The 23045-nt window shown below is 38.9% G+C and overlaps 1 protein-coding gene across 2 annotated transcripts in view; it reads left to right on the top strand.

Moving 5' to 3' along the window:
- robo1 (roundabout, axon guidance receptor, homolog 1) overlaps window positions 1–23045 on the top strand; it is a 344541-nt gene that overhangs the window by 8524 nt on the left and 312972 nt on the right. The window lies entirely within an intron of this gene.

Raw genomic sequence — 23045 nt, 5'->3', positions numbered from 1 at the left:
ACACACACACATTGGCTCTAGAATTACAGACAAATGTATGAAGAAGAAAATACAAATTCACAAAGACAAACACATGTATATCATGACCTGCATTTTAAATCAGTTGTATAAGAGATAGCGTTGGTACGATCAATAGTTCTCTCATGCTACTTCCAACATCGATCCTCTCCTTTGAGATTTAATTAGTTCCTGAATATGCTCAGTGTAACATGAATATTGTGGTATCGCTATTGAGCGCCGGGGTGATCTATACTGCATTTGTTCATGGATCGATTATGAATGTTGTAATTTGCTATTGATGTAATTGATTAATCTGTACAATTATAGTGGAGACAGTCGTCAGCCCTTTTTACTGCGGGGTTGGCTCGCCTCTCATCTGCAGTACTCTCCACTATTCAGATATATTAATGATCTGAAAATTACTGATGTGGGAGAAATATGTTCATTTTTTATTAATGGGTCTATTTTAATAAGCATTTCATATTCATTTGATACATCTGTTTGCTTTTATAACTTTTACCTGAGAAGCAGTTGGTTTCACTGAATTGATAGCAGTTTCCCATTAAAAGTAAACTTTGACCACAATTATGTGTTAGTATCTGCTATTGTAATGACATAAGTTACTTTAATGTTAACTTGCTAGATAACATACACTGTAGATATCATATCTACAAATAATAGAAACAATAATGTTGGTGTGGACATTATTGTGGCAAAACTATGAAGATGGCATTTATAAATTGAAAGCGCTGAATTTTAACTTTCTTATTCCTGGGTGAGAGTAATTTCCAATGATGTAAGCATCTTTGCATTCGTTTAATTGTAATACCTGTAAAAATGGCTATTTCTGATATCCTTTATTATAGAGTGGTGCAGGGATGACGTATTTACCCGGAAGAAAGCTGCGCATTGGGTTCCCTCGACTAAAAAGCATTGGGATTTCTCTATAGGATTTGGGAAAATAGCTCAAAATAAGGTCTGTGGAAAATGAACCTGTTTGATAAATGCACGTTTTGTTCAGCCGGATAATATCCACATGTCACCCCTACTTTTATCATTTTCGAATCATAAATCTAATCGCCAGAAGAAAAATGCTAACGTTATGCTATAAACAAACTACAGCCGAGTACAGCAGCCAACTTAAGATCCATACTCAAAAATACAGATTCAAAATTGTACAAGTTGAAGTGTTTGTTTTAACAGTTTGCAAGAGCGCAGGTACTTGCTTTCAAGCAGAACAGGGGCAAACAAACTTAGCGGGAGTGTTTACGTGTTCGGCGTAATGACGTACAACGTCCTCGACAACTTCTGTAGTCCTATTCAGCCACTTGTTACAACCATCGTTTTTCAGACACGTAAACTCTTCAAAAATCCTCAGTGGGGTCACTGCTGATGTATTCAATGTCGTAGAACAAAACGTGAACCGTCTCTTAAATTTGTGTCAACCAGAGACCTTATTTCCAGCTATTTTCCAAAATCCTATGGAGAAGTCCCGTTGACTGAGACGAGGGAACCGGTAGTGGTAAAATGCTAACTCACTTCCGGGTTGTAGTTCTCGTCACTGCACCACTCTATTCCATTTCGACCGCATGTTGTCCTGACATTTTCCTGAAATTTTGTTGGTCTTTTTCAATACATACTCAGAAAGCTGTGGTTCAAAAGCTTTTCACTATCATCTCTAAATGAAATACATCTGAGCAACTACATACCCAAACCTTTTGGTTTACTTGTGCTTTTTAAAAAGATAGTTTTAACTAATCTAAAAAATGGTCATGTCATATTTATCATAAGTTTGTCTGATGACCTTTTTGAAGGACAATTTGACCATGTTATTTATGATGCGTGTTAATCCGCTCATACCTATAATCTAAAACATGCTTTTGATTGATTGGTTAAGGGTTCTTCAGCAGCTGTAATCACCCAATACACACACACACACACACACACACACACACACACACACAACTGTATTTTCTGTTCTTCAGTATACGTCCAAGATGCATGTAGAAAAACTCTAAGTTGAATATTAGTCTTTAACATACCTTATTCATTGGCCAAAATGTTTCCAGAGTCCATTAAGATAACAAATATTAACACTCAATTTAAATTGTAATTAAGTTGAAATGCCACCAGAGGACTGTACACTTTAATGCAAATGTACTAGTTTAATTACATCTTCTCCAACTACTCCCTCAGCACTCCAATTGTACCAGCCGCTCACTGAGTGAGCCGGCTTCCTGTTCTCCCACAGCTAATTAAATCACACTGATTGGAAAACAATGAAAATTACAAACAAAATTGAACAGAACCAACCAAATAAATTAAATTGAACATTGTATCTAATTTGCAGGTAAAACCCACACCTTCATTATCTGCTCAGCCTTCATGTTAATCACATGCATAGCTGCAGTGAATAACATTTTTAATGAAAAAACTGTCTACTCGAGTATTTACGAGAATGTTATTTCAGGAAACAAGGATACTTGCTGGGAGATGCCTCGAACAATTAAAGACTAAACTTAAAGGTGGGGTAGGTAATAAAAAAAGCAATAAAAAAAAGCAGGAGAAACCAACTTGAGTGCGCTACAATTTTAAAATACACAGCAGGAAAAAATCTGCAACTTCCTTACAGAGCCCCTCCTCCAACACACACGCGCACATGACCAATGAGGGCACAAGATAAGTTTGTGCACAGATGGAAGGCAGGTAGGCCATCCAGTTATTTTAGCCGGGCCGGCTAAAATGATTGGTCGTGCTTTTTACAGTACTACGGCTTCCACAGATGACATTTTTTTAATGCATTTATTGTCAAAGCATTTAATATATTTATTGCTATCGGGATGTTAAGAGCATTCCATGGAATATAACAAAAAGTGTTTCTGAAATCAATTACATACCCCACCTTTAAACTCAATTTAATATCTTTCCATGAGTCATTATCGCTTTTATAAAACCTGAACTTCTAACATCCCTTGTTAAACATCTTTCAAATCTACTTGGTGCAAAAACTAATTATATTGGGAACATTTGATGTCATTATAATCACATCTGTCTGCCTCGACAGCTGCTCACTACACAATTAGTCTCATTCTGCTCCAGGTATATTTGCAACTTGCCTACGCATTGTAAAGTATATAAATAGATGCTCTGTTATTAACTGTTGTGCAGCACACTCACATAAGAGTGCACTCCGAGTGTTTTCCCTTCCAATTTCCACATTTTATCACTCTTTCCAGCAGTGAGGGGTAATTGGAATTGATGCTTCTTAGTATAGCAGAGCTGCTGTATGGTATTGTTGAAGAAACTGCAATTGCTAAACTAAAACATGTGCCTGGTTGTCATCACTGTTGATTTTGAATTATGAAAACACATGCTGAAGGTACTGTATGCTGTGAAATGCATCATTTTCAGAGTCCATTAAACTTTGTGAGTTTGAAAGGACTGTGAGCAGCAGATAGTTGGAGCTGACTGCTTCTGTTGCCAGGCCTCTGTTGATCATATCAGATCAAACCACACAACCAAGTTCTCAGGGGCTGGACTTTTTTTAATTAAATTCTTGTTTTGGCAATAAACACAAGCAGTCCCATTGGTGTATTCCTCCAAGTAAATAATGGTTCGGACTTTGGACTGACAGCCCAGCGCGAAAAAAAACACCCGTCTCATTGACTTGAATTGAGTAACTCTAGGCGGGGCTTTGGCAAAAATGTTGAAATGTTGCTGCAATGCAAGATCAAGTTTGCATTTAAATCCCTTATTTATTGTTATTGTTTTGACGGTTGCTGATGTAATAATCTGAATCCTGTAAGTATTGCAGTTGTTTGATAACTTTTAATTATATTCATCTGTTCCTCTCCCTGAATTTGCAGGAGAGTTGTTCAGTGTCAGCCGGCACACCCCCCCCCCCCACCAACCCAGCTCTCTGCGCTGTCTTAAGTCTTTTTGAATGGTTTCTTTATTTTTTCTAAAAGTATAAAAAAGGATTAAACAACTAGCACATCTCAAACATCACATGCTGTAACTAGAGACTCAACCTGTAACAAATGACAACGTTGTTGGGTGCCACCAAGCAAGACATGTTCAGTCTGTGAGAATGACCATGAGGACACGAGCACCCATTAATAGTTATCTATTTGTCCATTTTTTGTTTATCGGCCTCCAGCTAACTGTAAACACATCACACACACTTGATGGGTATTTTATGTTCCCACCAACACTTCCTCTTGACAGTAATTGCACTGAAGTGTCCTTCCTGTTATCCCTGGATTGATCACGTCTGGGTTACTTTCGCGTTAGAGAGACTGCACAATTGTTGTAATTTCAGCCGCCTAAAAAACATCTTTCTTAAGCCTCGTCTCTTGTTGAGCTGCACTTTACGCTGCAGGATTGGTGCTTATGAGTGCCTGCAGGCTGGCGTCCACACAAAGCCCCCAACAGAGCTTTGATGTTTTGCCTCAGCGGATCAAAGATGTGAGAGTGTGGACCTGCCAGGTGCTCCACTCTTTCATCTCACTTACTTATGTGTCTGCTGCTTTCCATTCTCTGTAAAGGGACAAAACAATGTGTCCCATTCAGGCACCTAATTCTCAGCAATACGACTTTATATCAGATACTCCTTTCAGAAAGCAGTAAAGGACTTTCACAGTGGTATGTGGCAACTAAATAAAGCGCTGTAAATAGTGTGTTACTTGTTTTACTGGGCTCCCTTTCTTATCATTTTGAATGCTATACACATGAGTTACAATGACTAAAGCACATTGGCAGAGGAACATCTTTTTGGCTTAATCTCAATCCTTTGACCTCATAGGAGAAAAGAAAAGTGTCTTGAAATCCATAAATATTTGTATAACTTTCACTTTTGGTATTGGTCGCTTGCTGTTCTCTGTAACAGAAAGTGTAAATAATGGTGTTGTGGGGTTTTCACACACAGCCTGAATCCCCCATGACTCCAGAAAATATGGGGCATTGCCAAGTTCACTCAAGACCAGACGTTTGCATGTACTTAGCATTTTTTAACTCATTGCTATCACCAGATGCCGTTTGATCCTCCCGTTAACCCGCAGTCGCTTAAAACCTGACCACTCCCTCGTTCCCTGTTTGCTTTGTGTTTCTGTTTGTCCCACAGGACACCTTTAAGTGCCTCCACAGACAATTCACACATTATTGATTACAAATGAGATAATAAAAGCCTGCATCATTTCATAGGCTCTGGGGTAAAGGTAACTTGTCTCCATTTACATATTGTGTTCCAATTGATCCCTTTTGTATATCAGTCCGTGTGCCTCACCACCGCCTTCTCCTACACGCATGACTTATGGATCATGTATAGATGGTTCCCTGGTTGCTTCAGCTTAGATCATTGATGCTTTGATCTCAATGTAAGCGGATGACGTTCTCATGCATAATCAACGTATTGATTTCTTCCCCCTCTTCTTCCCCGCAAATTGATCGGGAAACTAATAATTTCTCCTTTTCCAAACTACAAATCTTGTTAAAGAGAATTTAAGCAGTCTAACAATTTAACAGGCAAAATAGCCCGTTTAAATGGCAATTAACATCACACTTTTCAATTGAACTGTCCCTGCCTGGAGTTGTGGCCATTGTAATTAGGTGAGTAAAAATTAGTGGATAACATTTCCCCCTACAAAGATGTACCAAACAATGAGCGGCTAAGTATTGGTTTATTTCAAAGTCTCTGTGCTTTGTTGCAGTATTGACCAGGAGTGGCTAATCCTGTTGGAGTGAGAAATGGTCTCATAATAGAGGGGAAATAGACAATCTATTTTCTGGATGGCAGCATGAGCTGTTTTTCCCCCCGTTGGTTGCACACAATACAACAAACACACACACTATTGTAAGTGCTTCAGTCCAGGGGAAAAATCTTTACTGAGTTAGAGTATGCTGAGAGTTAAGCCTCACATACATTTCTGAATCATCAATATGTTACTTAAGCTTTTAACTTGGTTACAACAGAAGCTGAAAGAAAGAGACGTGATGGCTTTAGAAGCTGCTCTAAAGAATAACGGAATTAAATCGACAAAGGAAATGAAAATGCATTTTCTGATATTAAAGTCCGGGAAGTCGTATTTGACAGATCACATTCAAAAAGACACTTTTTCATTGCTTTAATAAATTATTACAGATTGTTGTGAATGTAAACCAGTTTTCATTTGTAATATTCTCTACTTACTCTGCTGTGCGTGTCATAATTGCTCAGTGGGCTGCTTATTTAACACCATGTGCTTCTGGGTAAGAGGTTATGGTCATTTTACGTATTTCTATGAGATCAGATTGGCTGATATGGTAGTATCTAGGGAAGTGGCTCTGTGCTGGTCTTCATCGGAAGCAGAAAACCGGTCAACCTCAACTTTTCAGTGTGAAGCATCTTTAAGTAGAGATAAGGTCCCAAAAGAACCAAATGTGTAGAGCTTATTTTTGGGCTTATTTTGCCTTCATTTGATACAACCGATAGATTTTAAATGATTATTTCTAACACAGGCTGTTATGCGTGCTAGACTATAATTCTGTTCTGTATTTGTTCTTATCATAGGCTGTACTGTGTATATATAAAGGACAATACCCTATACTCCTTTTTTACACGATAAAGGCTCAAGACTGAATCAATGTTGTCACTAGGACGAGCTACTTTTTAAACAAGTTAGCATGTGATTTACTACAAATATAATATTGTGTTAGGCCGCTGTAAGTCTATGGGTATATTGTGGTTAAGTTTGAATAAACCAATTCTGTCAGTAGAATCCTCAGTGGTCTCCTGTGTTAAAGATGGACACCGTTACACTATTTCCTTATTTTTTCAACTCCACATTAATCATACTTTCTATGGCTTTTTAGAGGACATTGTCAATTGTACATGAACACATTCAGTTTATGGAATTTTAGATGACTGCTTTTTCTTGGAAGGACAGTCTTTCCCATATCATTACCATTGTAGAGTCCTATCACTGGAGTGCCAACAAGTATGGACTGTAAAGCTGACTTTCACAAAGAACACATATGCAGTGCTGACAATGATTGATGTCTGTCTTATGTGTAAGAAATCTCAATAATACTAAAAAAGACAAGAAAATGAGGTGTGTTGTGAGCCATTTGTTTCTGGGGACAGGCTGGCTATCACTGCGATGATGCTCCCTTTGCCTTGAACAAGTACATCCAAGAGCTAATTTCACCCCAGCAGAGAGTGATGGAGAGAGGCCTGTCTGTATTTTGTCAGCCCTTTGATGGAGTCATTGACTGTGAGGGGTATCGGGGAGGAGGAGCGTGGATTCAGATTGAGACTCAGAGCTTAGTCTGACCCCAGGTCCACGACAATACCTCACCACTGTGATCACAGCTACAGGCCGCAGATGGCATGATAATCATCTTATTTAAAGCAGCATAATGAAGCATAGACAAACAGTAGCTTCTAGCTGCAGAGTCAACTCATATCCTTCACTACATGGTGTCTCACACTGAATATAAGGAGCAGGAAGAGTAGATCTAATATGTGTGCCCAGGTATCCAAGGCAACAAATCCCAGTCCGGGGATCTTTCTAAGCTGGGGTCATGTAGAGGCATTGCTCATCACATTCTTGAAAAGGGCAAATCAGACCGCTACTTCCACCAAACCCCACGCTACTCCATTCAAGTGCAGTTGGTTCAACACTTAAAGACACAGGTATGCAAAGATTTCATAGAACAAATGTGGAAGTAATTACAAATTTGCAATGACACACAAAAGGGTCTGTTTGGGCAGCTGTGTGTGAAAGTAGCAGGTTCTCTCTCAAGCAGTCTTTTTGTCCTTCACACAAATGCTTTTCCCACTATTTGTGTAAATAAAAGACTCCACCACCAGAGTGCTGCTTTCCATTGCTCATTTACTTCTTAATGCTGGCAGACAGATTATCATTATTGAAAATAAAGCATGTCGTCTTTTGTTGGTAAATGGAATGATTAGTAATAGAGTTGTCTATCGGGTTAATGCTGATACAGTATATGTTCTTTTCCTAATAAATTGTCATCATGGATCATTGAAACATTTATAATAGTTACAATACTTTTTTATCAAATGTATTTGACGCTCCTAGTTTAGAGTGTGCAACCGGCCTTTGATATTTTTGCAACAGCTTATAGAACTACATCAACTGACTTTAAAGTAATGTGTTATTGTGCTATCAGGATAGATCTGTACGCTTTAGGGACAATCTGCCAGAGCTTTGCTTTATTCAACAACTGCTGGTGAGATTATCGGCCTCTTTTCCTTAATATACTAGCAGTCTGCTGGATGACTGGATTCGTAGCAGAAAGCCAAAATAATTCGCAATGATTATTTAAAATGGCTAGAACAAACAGCCCATGTTCTTGCTTCATAAAACAACCATTTGACCGAATAGTAAAAACTTCTGCAGAGAGAAGTTATGCGCAGTGTATTACAACCAAAGCATGAAAATGCATTTTTTAATGGATTTATTCTCTCAACCTTTTTGAACATTTCCTGGCTGTTTTTATTTTATGCTCAATTTGTGGTCCTATTTAGAAAATGAAAAGCTACAATATGTGCCCTGAAGACAAAAATAACATCTAATCTGCAGCTGTTCATTCTGCTGTCACATTGTTTAAATTGCAACATAGTAACGAGATGAAGATTATGCAAAGGACCAACCAAAGACACAAAGTAGAATCACTTTGTGTTTTATTTGCAAAATTGTCCATCATATACACGCAACAGAGCGGTAATTGTGCAGATGGAGCAATATGACCAACAGTGGAGCAGAAACCGACATGACTGAAGTTCAAAACCGTTTGCATAAACACATGCAGCGCATGCTCGGGGAAAGAGGTGGGCTAAAGCTGGCAATCATCCGCCACTGTAGGAAGAATTATCTTGGCTAAGTATTTCATCAACATATGTGGCAGTATCAAGCATTGATTTTAATTTTTAAAATGTGTTGAATGCTGTCAGAGCCTGCATAAATGTGAGGCTGGTTTCAGTGTCTGATGATAGTGCTTGAGTGAAAAGTATAGGTTTTGTTTTATGATACAGTTCACTGCCCCCCTGCATTGTGTGAAAAAAACTGTAGCTGTTTTCAAGAAAACTATACAAAACAATCACAAAGGACTCAGCCATGTTATGCTGACAAAAAGCTCCTGGTTTAGCATTCAGAACAACCTACAATTAGTTATATTTTAGCAATTGAGGATTATTATGAATGATTGTTTTGAATACTGATCATTTAGGGATGATAACGTTGAACAGCTGTTCCTAGTTTGGTCTTGGCTGATCAAATGGACGTGAGTCATCTGAAGTGTAATGTTGTCATTGTAACACCTGGCCAAAATTGGCATAGTTCACGTTTTTGTTTTTGAATGTTTGCAGATACAACTAACACTAAGTACAAACAACAGACATTAGCTTATTCAAGCCTTAAATACAGATATTCAAGCTTACATCTTATCTAAAGTAAATGCTTTGGACTTGTTGCTTCGTTGAATGAAACGGGTAGCTTAACCTGACACGCGAGTGAGACCGATCCCAGAGATTCTTTAATCCCCACACTAAAGGTCAGAGGAAAGTCGAAAGTTGAAAATCCTACGGGGTTATTTCAGACGTTGTAATGCTGACACATTTCAGTGGACTAGATCCGTATACTTTTTGACATGCGTATTTACAGTTTTATTAATTACATTGAACTCATTCATTTACTGTGCGGCCCCCTTTCTCATCCTGCTGTCCCTTTCAGAGAAAGTAGTCTTAGGCACAAACATTTTCTCAAAGTGTGTGCAGTCGCATAATCATTTTTTACATTTGATTACAAAACAAGTATGACAAATTCATATGGCTGTGTCCTTACCAATAAACTACATTTTTAAAATATGAAATGCACTCAAGAAAGGCCCATTGGTTAACAGTTGGATTAGTCATCAGTTTTTTAAAGTATATTAAAGTCCTGACTGGGCCTATTGTGCCTCAGTGTGTTTTAGCAGTAACATGTCAAAAGTAAAGCCTTACCAATATGATTTTTTTCCCGTCATCTCACTTTTGTTTAGTTTATTATTTCTGCATTATAAAAACATGTTATTTGATATTCTGGCTGAATCACAGATCTTACTGTACCAGTGTTAAGCAGAGGTTCCTGGCACTGAACTGCTTGTCAATGGGGCTATTTGAGAAAAAGATGTTGGCTTCCAGGGTTTTCCAGATCAGCACACCTGAATTAACCCCAGTTTTTAGGGCTGAAAGGAGTACTTTGGAGCTCAGGGAGCTACAAGGAAATACTCAAAAACTGACCTGCAGTCAGTTTGAGTCTTTCTCCCACAATTACGGGAGTACTCCTGGTTATTTCTCTTGTGAGAGAGACGGATGAGAGAGAGAGAGTTTGTAATCATCCATATCAATTATGGGTCATGTGACATGGGTATTTACATTGCCAGGATGGCTCCACTGATCTGACTAATGGAGCCACCATCTGGACCTGCTACCTGACTTCCAAACAAGGAGAACAGGCTGCAAGACCACAGACATGCAACTGGAGTCGGCTCCCATTGGAGGTGGCAGGTGGAGAGGCAGAGTGTTCAGTGGGACGTGCTGCCTGTGAAATCTCATCATATTCATTAAATAAATCATTATGGTCATTCAACTGAAGAAAGTGCCTCAGTAATAAGCTATCTATCTATTTGACTTATATTAGTACATTAGCATCAATGTTTGGAAATAAGAAATAAAGAAATAGTATAGTGAGTAGCAATGAATGTGTTTTTCATTCCTAGTTTTCTGGCCGTTTCTCTTCCCTCCTTCCCCTGTTAACCTTTCACACTCCATAAGGTGCTGTAACATTTGGCTCTCACTCTGATGTGTCCAGTCCGTCTGCCAGCATGACCATTTTAATGATTTTGTGCTTAATCCGTGTGAACTTTCTGCAAACCATTCCCAGGCTAGAAAAGGTCACTTGAATTCACTGTTATTGGAAAGGGTTCAAGGATTTAGGAAATATCACTTCCCCTAGTTGCTCTTCTGTTTATTTATTCTGGCCAAGAAAGCTGCACTCCTATATTTGAAACTTTATTTAGACTACAGCCACAGAAGTTTTGTGATCACATTAATCAAGCTGAAGTGTCAAATGTTGGGAGTCATTGTTCAAATTCAGCTCAATGGACTAGTAGCTGAATTCTTATCTTGAAAGCTATCCCCTAGCTAGCTGTTTCTATTCGTTTTGCTGCGCTTAGGTAACTGGCTGATGGTACATTTACCATAGGGTGATATCAATCTGTTCATCCAACTTGAGGCTAAATAGTAAGTAAGTGTATTTCCTCAAATGTCTTCCTCAGCCCTTACACTTTCAGTTAAAGTTATTTTCATGGGAATAAATCTGTAGGAATGAGAAGAGGATTAATATAGGCTGTCAAAAAAGAATGAATTGCTTTTGTGTTGTCTGAAGTTTTAGCTGCCTATTAAAGCCAGGCAGTTTATCAGATTTTATTTGAACAAGTGAGCGAATCCAGCTTCTGAATGATCGGGCTGCTCATGGAGAATACAGATGGGTCCCATGATGCCAATAGAGAATCTGTGACAGTGAACGAACAAGGTGCAAACTGTTCAAATAGCAAAATAAGTAGATCATTCTCTATATTTACTGAAGTGTTGCACCCAATCGCAAAAGCTTAAGCCTTACAATGCTTAGAGTAAAGCATCATGAACATTGCCTTAAACTTAAAGATTAACAAGCAATAAAATAAGTAACTTAAATATGACTATAAGGCTAATTTACATTTGTGTTAAGAAATATTGAAACTACAGTAAGTCAGAGGCCAAAACAAATACTGATATAAAATGATTTGTGTTTGACATTGAATACATTCAGTAAGAGCTGCAGCCCTCAGGCAGTGGTTGTAACAAACAAGGCTTTGCTGCCTGTATGTAACGTTAAATTAATGCACTTGACTGTCCCCGCTTGCTTTAACCATCCCATAATGCATCTGTGTGATCAATGAGACCCTTGGCTCTGCTCTTATCCCTCTGCCTTCCTCCATAATCAGCAGTGGGATGTGATCAGAGACACCCACCTGTCATGTCGCACAGGACCAAAGTATTCCTTCTGTCATTCCTGACAGTCCTGTGATGGCAGGGCAAGGACGGGGGCTTTGTCCCAGCGTGATATTTATCTTTGAAATTGAGGAGTTAGACGGACAAGCGACCACTTCATGCGCTTTTATACCCTCTGGCTTTCCTTGGGAACGTCTTTCAAATGAGGAGGATGAAAGATTTAGCGACTCAACACTGTTGACCGCACGATTTTGAAGCTAGACCTCATTTTAATAGCAATTTATTTCAATATTCATTAAGTATAAGCTATAAGATAAGCTTAAAACCACGTCACATGAACAAAGGCATAACATAGATGGCAAACAAACACTGCCACTAAACACTAATCATCATTATTATATGACAGACCCCTCACACTGACTCCCACTCAAATTCAATGCTTTGGTAAGAGCCTTTGCAGACTGGATTACAGACCGCAGACATCTCAAAAATGAGTGACGCTTGGCTTTTTTCCTGGAAGAAGAAGAGAAGAGTCCCTCCCTCAAAAGCAGCTCTTAAAAAGCTGTCAATCACAGCAGCACAGAGTATGCAGGTGCTTCCTCTGACACACTCACCAGGGAGCATTGTCTGCCATTCCCAGACAGTTCAAGGTTAATTGATTTACATCATAAAATATTTATAACAAAACGATCATTTATTGCTCAGAGTGAGACGACTCTTGCGTTATGCATGCAAACCAAGCTTGCGGTGAATCTGTATTGTATTGAATAGGCCCTGCGATAAGGAAATAACAGAACAGTCCCCTTAAGTTAGTCATTTGCACATTTTGGAAGTGGGTTAATGAGTGCGGGTTAATGGGAAAAGTTTTTTTTCCCTCAAGAACTACAATGTAATTATTTGATTTATGAGAGGCTGGAGGAAGAATCAATCTCAGCACCTCAGAGGGCCTCGGCCCGGGGTTTGTTAGACATACAAGCGGCCTCTATCACAGCGTTACAGCACCACCCTGAAGAAACACATGATTGTATTATGTAAAACTCTGTTTGTTCAATATCTGAATATCATTCAGAGCAGACAGTGACATTAGAATAACAAATAATTGTTCAGAGGTTTCAGTGACTAATCAGAACAGTATTCTGAGCATAATTCTTTATTTGCACCACAGTGAATCTTTTGTTATTTGGGCATGTAAACCACATGACTATATTAATACGAGACCAGTAGAGAATACTATTAATCACCAAACATTGAGAGGCTCTGTGATAGCTTTGTTTTTGTGCTTGTCAAAATGGTTGGAAGGGTAATTTTACTGTAATCCAGCTTTTGGAGGAGACAGAAATGTATCTCGGTTCATTCTTGTGCTGACAGATTCTGGAACAGTGAGGGGGATTAGCTGTCGCTGCAAGGCTGGGGAAAAGCAACAGTGTCCACAGGCAGATGGCCACTTTTCAGAATAACTTTTAAAGAAGGAAATGTATAAGTTTCTCCTTCTATCTGATAAGACATTTGGAGTTTGATGATGGCACAATTTGTCTTGTGGTCCTCTAATTAGGCTAAGTGAATGTGTTGCATGTACAGAGGCATAATTACATGCAGAGGTAAAAGGTTGTGGTGTAGTTTGTCAGTGAGAGTGGCTCTGCTTCCTTGAATAACTGCATGCTGTGATCACTTACTGGAATGAAAAAGAGCTGCTGTGTGTGGAGAGAAGGAAAGAGGGAGAAATCCTTCCAGTGCAGATGAAATGGTTTGGCCTAAGTGCGGTTTAATGAGAGGCTGCCAATCAAACAAATGGAATAATTGCACCAGCTTAATTAAAATGATTCCTTGCTAATTTCATGAAGGATACATTGTTTTCATCCCGTCCTTGCAAAAATTGATTCCCAATAATCTTCAGACGGTCACATTTAATCAAAGCTATAAACCACAAATGTACCAAATGAATACATTTTTCTAGCTTAAATATATTGGATAACACCATTTTATGAATGTTTAAATTATATTTGTTATGAAGCTTGCATAGCATAAAACAAAAGCAACCTAACAGGGTTTGCAAGTCTGTCTGTTAAGCAAAAAGCGATTTTTGTTACTAATTTAATAAAAATATGCCTTGAGTTGAATTGCTATTTTTTTGTGACAGTTTTTAAAGGAATATTACAATGTATGTATTTAAAACAAACCTAGGCTTGTTCAAACTCTGATTCATGACTGTTATTTTAAAATAAACTTTTTCTCTCTTACAGTAGCGCTCAACCGGTTTTTGGATTTAATAGAGAGAAAGGTCCACGCACCTATTATACAAGTGTGGCACACCATCAGAAATGTTCAAATTCGATTTGAAGTTGCTTTAATTTAAAACATCGTAGTACTGCTGCTTTTGTCTGGACCTAGATTGTAGCTCTGTCCACACTTGGCCCAAAATAGTCCAGTTCCATATTTCATTTTCTGTGGATTTGTTTTCTCTTATTCCAGCTTCAAACAGAGACCCTGTGGCTTTGTGTTCTCTTCTTCCAGACACTGTCCAAGGTTGCCCTGAGTTTCTGTTTGCTCTCTGGCTTAGAGGTTGTCACACCGCTGACCCTCATGCAGCTTTTGGTCACAGCATGGGTGAAGATCGAGGGATATTTTTGGGGGTCTTGCTAACATTCTTTTATTTTTCCTTCCTCTCACAGTATTTTGTATTTCCCCTCTCTAATACCAACCCTGTTTATCTTTTACACAGACAATCGGACATTATGTTCGTGTTCATCTTCACCTCAGCATTATGTTCACAAAACTAAATCAATCAGTTGTTCAATGTTGGATATGATGACAGTTTACAGTTTACACAATAGCCATTGTGTCATTGTTTCATTTAAGTAAACGGAACAAATAAACCAGATTTTCTCCGAAATTACAGCCAAAATACTGTAAATGGGTATAAATCATGTGTTATGTCAAGCTACAGTATTTCAAGGTTAAGGACACACATCTGCTGGCTTGATTAATCATGAAGAAGGAAAGAAAATAAATGAAGTGAAACTCAGAAAGGCACTCTTACTTTGTTATACTTATGAATCTTAGAATATCCCAAATCTACAATAACTTCTGTTGATGTATACATTAGTGGTTGGGGACATTTGAAAACACCGGTGGTACTGGACAACATTTTCTAATTTGTAATTGACGTGCAGATCACTCGCTTTAATCCTAAACGTTAGATGGCTGTGTGTCTGGCTGAAGGGCAACAGGTTTCCATCCCCCAATGCGCTCCCTGTTCCTACTACAGACAGCCTACTACCTCATCGATGTTATCACGTCATTAAAAAAAAAAAAATAGTGAGCAAGTAATGTAATCGGTTGAATTCCAAATGTATGTAACATTTAATAATTTCCTGTAAACACTGATTGCCCAAACAAACGACGACTTGAAAACATTACACTCATGTGAATGATGAACGTTCCAACTCAACGCCATAGCATGCTACTAACATCTTCGTCTCCTGTGATAAGACCTTCCCAAAGCTGTTGGAATTTGCTCCCATCCAGCCACAACAACATTAGTGAGGTTGGCTTCTGAGGCTGGGGGATGAAGGCTATGACCACAGTACATCCCAAAGGTGTTGGGTAGGGTTGAGGTCAGGCTAGTTTACATCCTCAAACCAACATTGAAATTGACCATGGCTTTGTGCACAGGTACACAGTAATGTCTGAAATGTCATTGTTCACTGTAGCAGTTCACTTGGTCTATCATTATCTTTAGAAGTGTGTGTTTCTACAGGAGGAGGCACTGCAAAACTAGGGCTGGAAATGACTGAAACATGGTTCAGTTGCAATCTCCGGTTTTTAAAGGGGAATGAACCATAAATCTCTCTTACTCTCTGTCTCCATCTCTTTGCCTTTGTGTCTCCTACTCCATTCCTCTTCGTCTCTGTTTCTGGCCTGACTCCAAAAGAGCTGTTGCTCCAGGCACTCAGTCTCAGGTTGTTTGAGCTTCACAAAAAAAGAGTTATTGGAGACGGTGGTACTGCCGAGTACAAAAAAAAACTATTCGAAAGATGAATGTGTCGGAGACCTCAAATATTTTTCTTCGATCACACTGTGACAAAGAACCGCATGAAGGTCTGCGGTGTAGGATCATCTAAGACGCAGGGCAAACAGTAACCTTAGGCAGCAGCATCTGACAGCAGAAAATTCAAACCCTCCAGGGTGTCCATTTGAAGGGGGAGGACTGTGAGAGTGAATACAATTCAGGGATTCTTTACCAAGACTTTATCTGGTGGAGTCCATTTTGGTTGTATCAGACATGCCCAGGCTGGTGTTGCAGTGTATTAGTATTTGACCCGTGAATCACAGCACTGAGTTCAGACACCGTATTGACATTTGAAAGGTTCAACCCGTCACAGCTGCTCATGACTGTCTGAGCAGAGGCAGGAATGAGCCTCAACCCCCTCCGAGGAGAGATCCCAGCTTTCAGTGGAGTCAAGGTTTCAGATTAAAATAAAAATGGTTTAACAAAATATGCTGAGATGTCACCTAAAAGCTTAATTATTTTCTAACATATGTTTAACTTTTAGATTTCACTTTTCAATCTGTGGTTTATGGAAACAAACCTGAAGGGATTCATGCTCGACAGCACAAGACATCCTGATAAACAGTTAACATTATACAAAGTATGATATTTTTGAAAGTATCATCTATCATACTTCCATTCTTTACTTATCCTGCTTGAATACAATTGTTATGATTCCTACAGTTGGATCATCTCTTATCAATTGGAGGCTTGAGGCCCTTAGCGTTGAAAAAGCAGCATTTCCTGTAGGATCATAAATATACCGGAGACTTCTCCATGCTTCATTACTTTGCTGAGGATTTGTATATCTTCTGGTCACATTTTGATTTTGAAGTGTTCAGCGAAAAACATCTGAAAAAGGGTGATTTTAACTTATGAATTCATCAAATCCCCTTAAACCCATGTAAGATAATAAGCTTTGAAGCATGCTGAAGCAAGATAGATATTTGAAGAACAGAAAAGTAGTTGAAACCTTGTCAGTTTTTAAAACTATGCACATCAACTAATTGCTGCAGTAGTCTTTGGAAGTATTCGTCTGTTTCAAAAAGCGACACACATTTCTGAATACATTTTTGACAGTTAAGAAATTGGAAAAAGGGGCTAATGACAGCACTTGATTTTATGCATGCAGCAGTTCACTTGGAGAGAATTTATTCAGGATTTTCTAAAAAGACCACCTAACATTGAACTTCATTCATTATACACTGTATGTATCAAGTATAATGTGAATTCTAAGCTTGAAGTCCATCTGAATAATATCAGTAACGATAGCCGACAGTCCAATACTACTACTTGTACAATCGTAGAGGGACAATAATTTGAATAGGCAGCAACAAACTTTTTGGGTGATTACTTGCAGCAACATCCACCAACAGAGATTAAAAGCCAATTTAATAGCCTTGTTGCACCATAATAGAGGATCAGGGGTATACTGTATCGTTGTCATCTTTTGGAGTATACTTTTTGCTCATCAACTTTCATAATCACCCTTGTTAAACCCTTGATCTGAGCTCTGCTGGGTGATTAAAGACTTGGGCGATAACAACGGAGCTATTTGTGGAGCAGACAGACAGGGAAAGAGGGCGTGTGACTTGTCTCCGGTATGTGTGGACATGTCTAATAAGGATTAGGCTTGCCCACAAAATGATACAGAAAAAAGACCACCCTCCTCTCAGCGTCTCTAACAAATGTGAACATCCAGTCAGTTGAGAATATATCTACTGCAGAGGAATCAGGGAAAGCATCTCTTACTCAGTCTGTCTGTTGTGGAGACATGCAGCACTGAGACGGATCTGTTTGGCCCCAGGAGCCGTAGTTGTTGCATATGTATTAAACAAATAATTAACATGAGTGTGTGTCTGCCACTCTGCTTCTTTTATTACACTCCCTGGCAGTTATCCAAGATGTTCCAGGCATAGATCAGGCCCGTGTGAGAGATTGCGGACGGAGCAGGAACAGGAGGGGGGCGAGAAAGGTGGATTTATTAGCCACAATTAACATCAAGCTATTGTATAAGGCTCCTGTGGACAATATCAAAGGGCTTGCTGAGCAGAATAAGTAGTCCGGTTTCATTCAAAACGGGCCTTGGCGGTGTCGGAGGGAGACAAAGGTGACACCTGTCAAAAGGCAGGGATATCTTAAATGAGTCTCAAGCTCCTCCAACTCTTCCACTTCAGAGCGGGTGGTGACTGCAGGTAACTGACTGTAGTGCCTCTCTTCCTTCCTGATGGAGGAACTCCAGGTAGTTTTTTTTTGTTACACAAAGACTGCAGAGCTTCACCCAGTCATGGATCTGTCTCATGATTTCTTATGAATATGCATGGAGGTTAACTGATGCGCAACACTATAATTGTGATGGGAGGGTAGGAGGCTGACGTTTTTTTGGCTTGTAGCGTATTATTCCAAGTAATATGAGGGTGGGAGGTAGTTTGAGGCAATTTCCTCTTTGTCCGGTTGTTGAGCTCACTTTTGTTTGCCTTTCTTCACCCCTTATAGGCTCAATTTAAATGTGTTTCTGAAAGCACCAACTAATTTCGCCAGCATCGATCTAATTATATTTGTTGTAGCTTTTGTTGTCCCTCTATTTCTGCCTCCTTGCCTCTGCCAATTAGGTTTTAACTAAATGAGATTATGAAGAATAAATGCTAACGTTCGGCTCCACTAGAGGGTGGCACATCAGTTTACCTAAGGCAAGGCTTTCAAACTTGGGGGAGAAAAAGGGAATGAAGCTAATTTTAAGGGATATGCTTTTGATTTTGAGTGTTTGCATAAGCACAGTGGAGCATATCAGATTAAAAAAAAACAAAAAACAATGTGTGGCAACCATGAAATCGCTTTAATTAGGCCAGCTGACAATCCATTGGCGTTCCAAACACACTGGACACTAATAGTGATGAAAACAAACCAATCACCTTTACAGTAATTTAAGCTCTAAGAAATGCAAATTAGAAAGGCTGCCTAGCAGGAAAAAAATGCCACAGCATTTAATTTTAAGAGTTTTAAAAAAAATGTGCACAAGGTTAACGAGTTAGACATTTCAGAATTAGACCTCAGCAGCAGAGGGCTGGCAGTTAAACAACAGACAACTTGTGAAGGTCAGGTTGTTACTGACGGTCGACAGTGACAGCTGCCACTTTCTGAACAAAGGTCAATCCATCAGACCACCCCATCAGATCAGATCTAAGATCAGCATTAACAATTGCTTGTACATTGATATGCATGTTTAAACAATGTTTTGTCTTAGAAATGTTTGTGTGCAGTTTCAGTTTTGATCCTCCGTCAGGAACATAACGCTGTCTAAATGGTACTTTTGATTGAAATCGTAGTTACACAAAGCACAGCTTTTTTACATCCTAACTCTAAGTAGCCTATTACACTATTCAAATGCTAAACTGATATTGTTCCATTGTTCAATAATCTGCAATCTAATTTCCCAAATGTGCGCACACATCTCAATTCAGCAACCAATTTTGACTTCTACCTCCAAATGTTTGCAAACCTCATCTTTACCGCTGAAAATAAATACCACATTCTGTTGACACATATCGTATGTCGGTTTATTCATCTCAGTCATAGCAAGGAGGACAAAAATGTCAGTGTCACTAATATAAATTAATAATGCAATGTCAACAAAGTATGAAGTCTACTGAATTACTGAGGATAACTATGTGGGATATTTGACCTGACTAATAGTAAATGAACCAGATTTGGACTTTGGACTGAATATCAGCACACTAATGGCGCATTTTCACTACAGCGCGGTTTAAGCGTGCCGTGCCCGGCCCGTTTTTGCTTGCGTTTCCACTACCAGCGACTGTATTCACCATGACACAGACAGTTTGTGGCTTGTACTTGTTTAACTTTTGTCTAGTTTCTGAACAGATACATATGAGGAGCTGTGAGCTCTGAGGGCTAACAGCTAACGGCTGATGTTGGTTTAGTGTTTCCCATTGAATATGACGTCACGGCTCCGCCTACACTGCGTTACTATAGATACTACCCCAGCTACTAAACTGTAATGGAAACGCAGCATAAAGTGAGCCTGGCCTAACAAGGCCTAACTATACCGTACTGAGCCGAGCGAGGCCCTGCAGTGGAAAAGCGCCATAAGCCTAAAGCCTTTTTGCTGCCAAAATGGAGGACAAAAGCGGCTGTTACTTACGTTTATGGATACACACAATTAAATGAACACATATTGTAATGCAGAATTAGTTTCAAATTATATTATATATGAGATGCTTATATTTTATGTTTGTTTATTTTCTACTCTTTTTATTTTTCGAATGATGTGCAATGCCTTTTTTTTATCATGCTGCTGAGACGAATAGAAAAAAACAGTTTAAGGTCTATAAAGTACATCTTATCTTATAAAATGTGACGTTAATGTCAGAAGAAAAGTGAATTACCAAAATAGTTTGCATGTATTAAATGCTTACACTATGAACTTGGAACCACAACCCTAATGTGTAATTTCTTAAATGAGGTTTGACTATTTAATGCAACAATAGATTAAATCTTATTTATGATTTTTTATTTCACAGCATTTTTCTTCATCTGTTGCAATTTACAATGTTCCCATAATAAGCTATATACCTTATTGTTGTTTGTACCAGCAATTACAAGTATATGAGCAAAATCTCAGTTTTCACAGCTTAATTAAGATATACGTAAAATGAACCAGTGTTATTATTAATAAGAAATGTGTATTTCTCATAATTTAACAACAAGCTAGTTAAAGCCATTTCAGTAATATATTTTGAATAAACACTAAGATTAGAACAATATCTAATATAATCAATACATTAGTGACTAGTCATTTGTGTTTCCCAGAGGGCATCAGCTCGACCTGTCAGGACTTCAGAGGTTTTAGTCGCAGTGGGGAGCATTGTGAAGCAGGAGAGCTGTAGTGTTTGTTCTTCAGTGAGTCCTGAGAGCTTGGCCTCATGCGCTGAGCAATGTAATTGAAATCTTCCGCCCATTGTTCAAGACGACAGTTTTAATTTACAGAGATAAGCAAGCTAGCCTCGACCTTGCTCTGGCCTGACATGGATCGCTGCCCCCTTCACCTTCCAAGGTGTCTTCAGTCAACTCTGGGTTCTCTTTGGGATATACTTCTCATTTTTGGTTGATGTAGATAGAAGCACTTCATATTTTCCACCTGGCTCGTTTTTTACAGTGTGAGATCTTTGTAAACAGTACTTCAGTCCACAGATCGACACCTCTTTCTGCTCCGACTGACCAGCGATATTGATTACATAATGCTTTGTTCAGTTGGCTGCTTCCCTCCCTTTGTTGCCATTATCAGACGCTGTGCACAAAGCCAGTCCCTCTCACCATTCAATGTGAAAGAGAGAAGACCACGAGTGCAATGATGAGAGGACCAATAGCAGTGGACACCATGTGATGGCTATTTGGGCTGAGTCTCACGGCTTTGAGACTCCTAAATCTGTCTTTTAAGCACCTTTAGTGGAGTGTGAAATACAGTATATTGGACACCTTTATATGGGTCCTATTTGCTTTCAAGGCTGTGCGGTTTTCTAACATTCACGCGTGGAAACTACAGTCGTCTGTTGAAGTCACATTGATATTAATTACTTGTCAGCTGCCCTGCATTCAATTCTACATGCTTGACAGCTCTGTGGACTAAGTAGAAACTACCCATACTGCACTGTGAGTGAGTGACTTACTGTTACTCGATTCATTTTCTATTACATGCTAAAAAGGTAGGAGTAATCAATAATACTTATATTGATTTACATTTGACCAAATAGAACTTTAAACTGCTCTTTTGACAGACTCCAGGGTAATAATACATGTATAACTTATGTTAGATTTATTTCAATAGAGGTCACCTTTCCTCGATTGAATGGCAACGGCTCCCTGAACACCTCATAAAGACAACACAGGCATAACATGACATTAAAAAAGGTTTTGATTAAATGTTTATTTTCCCCCGAGTCCATGAGTGCATATGAGCGACAAAGGAGAGGAAGAGATATTTTTTTCAGTATGAAATGCCAAATAAAATTGAGAAAAACCTCGTATTGCAGGCAGAGAGGAGGGGCTCGCTGTTAGGATGAGGGTCCCTTGGTCTCGCCTCAGGCAAAGATGCTGCAATAAAGCTCGCCCATTCCAAGGGCCACTATTTAACACCCCTCTGTAAATGTGCACCTGTCAGTGTATTTCCACTGAAGTGTTGGATTCTTGAAATTATACTTTACCCCTCCTCCAAAACTGTAACAGGCAGGTGAGAGAAGAATGGAGACAAAGAGAGAGAGAGAGAGGAACATACGGATGATAACAAATATACAGCATTGGCATTACTGAAGTGAGCAGCTTTGTCGGAGAGGGACTTCTTTGAAGATTTACAGCCTAATCCTATCTGCTGAACCGCCATCGCTGCCTTCGCTTTTGTTTCTCAGACTATAAGACCTACTCCTGCAGGAGCCACAGAGAGAGGGTCAATGGATTCATCTTGTCGAGTGCAGAGGAATGTGAGCGTTTATGGTGATGGCATGAAACGGAACATTTACAGCTGAATATGCTTTGTTTGCATATTGACCCTTGATAATAACAGTAATCCTGAGCATATATTGCTGTGATGTATGCCTACTGGAAAATGTGTGGTGCATAACAGGCACTGTGAATTTAGCTTTCTGCATTTTTCCTCTATTTAAAAGTCTGATGAATTAGTAACAAAGGATTTATCCAGTTTACATTTTGATCCTTAGACAACATTAGCATTGCAATTAGTTAGAGTATTTTACGGCGTGCATCACTGATGTGATTATGCTTACTTATAATTGGGTGAAATACAAAAAGAAGAAAGCAAAATACTCTAGGTATAATCCTTGATGATCACTTTCCTGGAAAATGGATAAATCAAGTGCACATTGCATTGAGTAAGCAATTTTTACACAAGTATTTTCCTAAAGATCAACATTAATGTAGATTTAGTTTAGG

The sequence above is a fragment of the Notothenia rossii genome (assembly GCF_949606895.1).
Source record: "Notothenia rossii genome assembly, chromosome: 4".
In the NCBI taxonomy this organism is placed as follows: Eukaryota; Metazoa; Chordata; class Actinopteri; order Perciformes; family Nototheniidae; genus Notothenia; species Notothenia rossii.
This window is presented reverse-complemented; position numbering and strand designations above follow the sequence as displayed.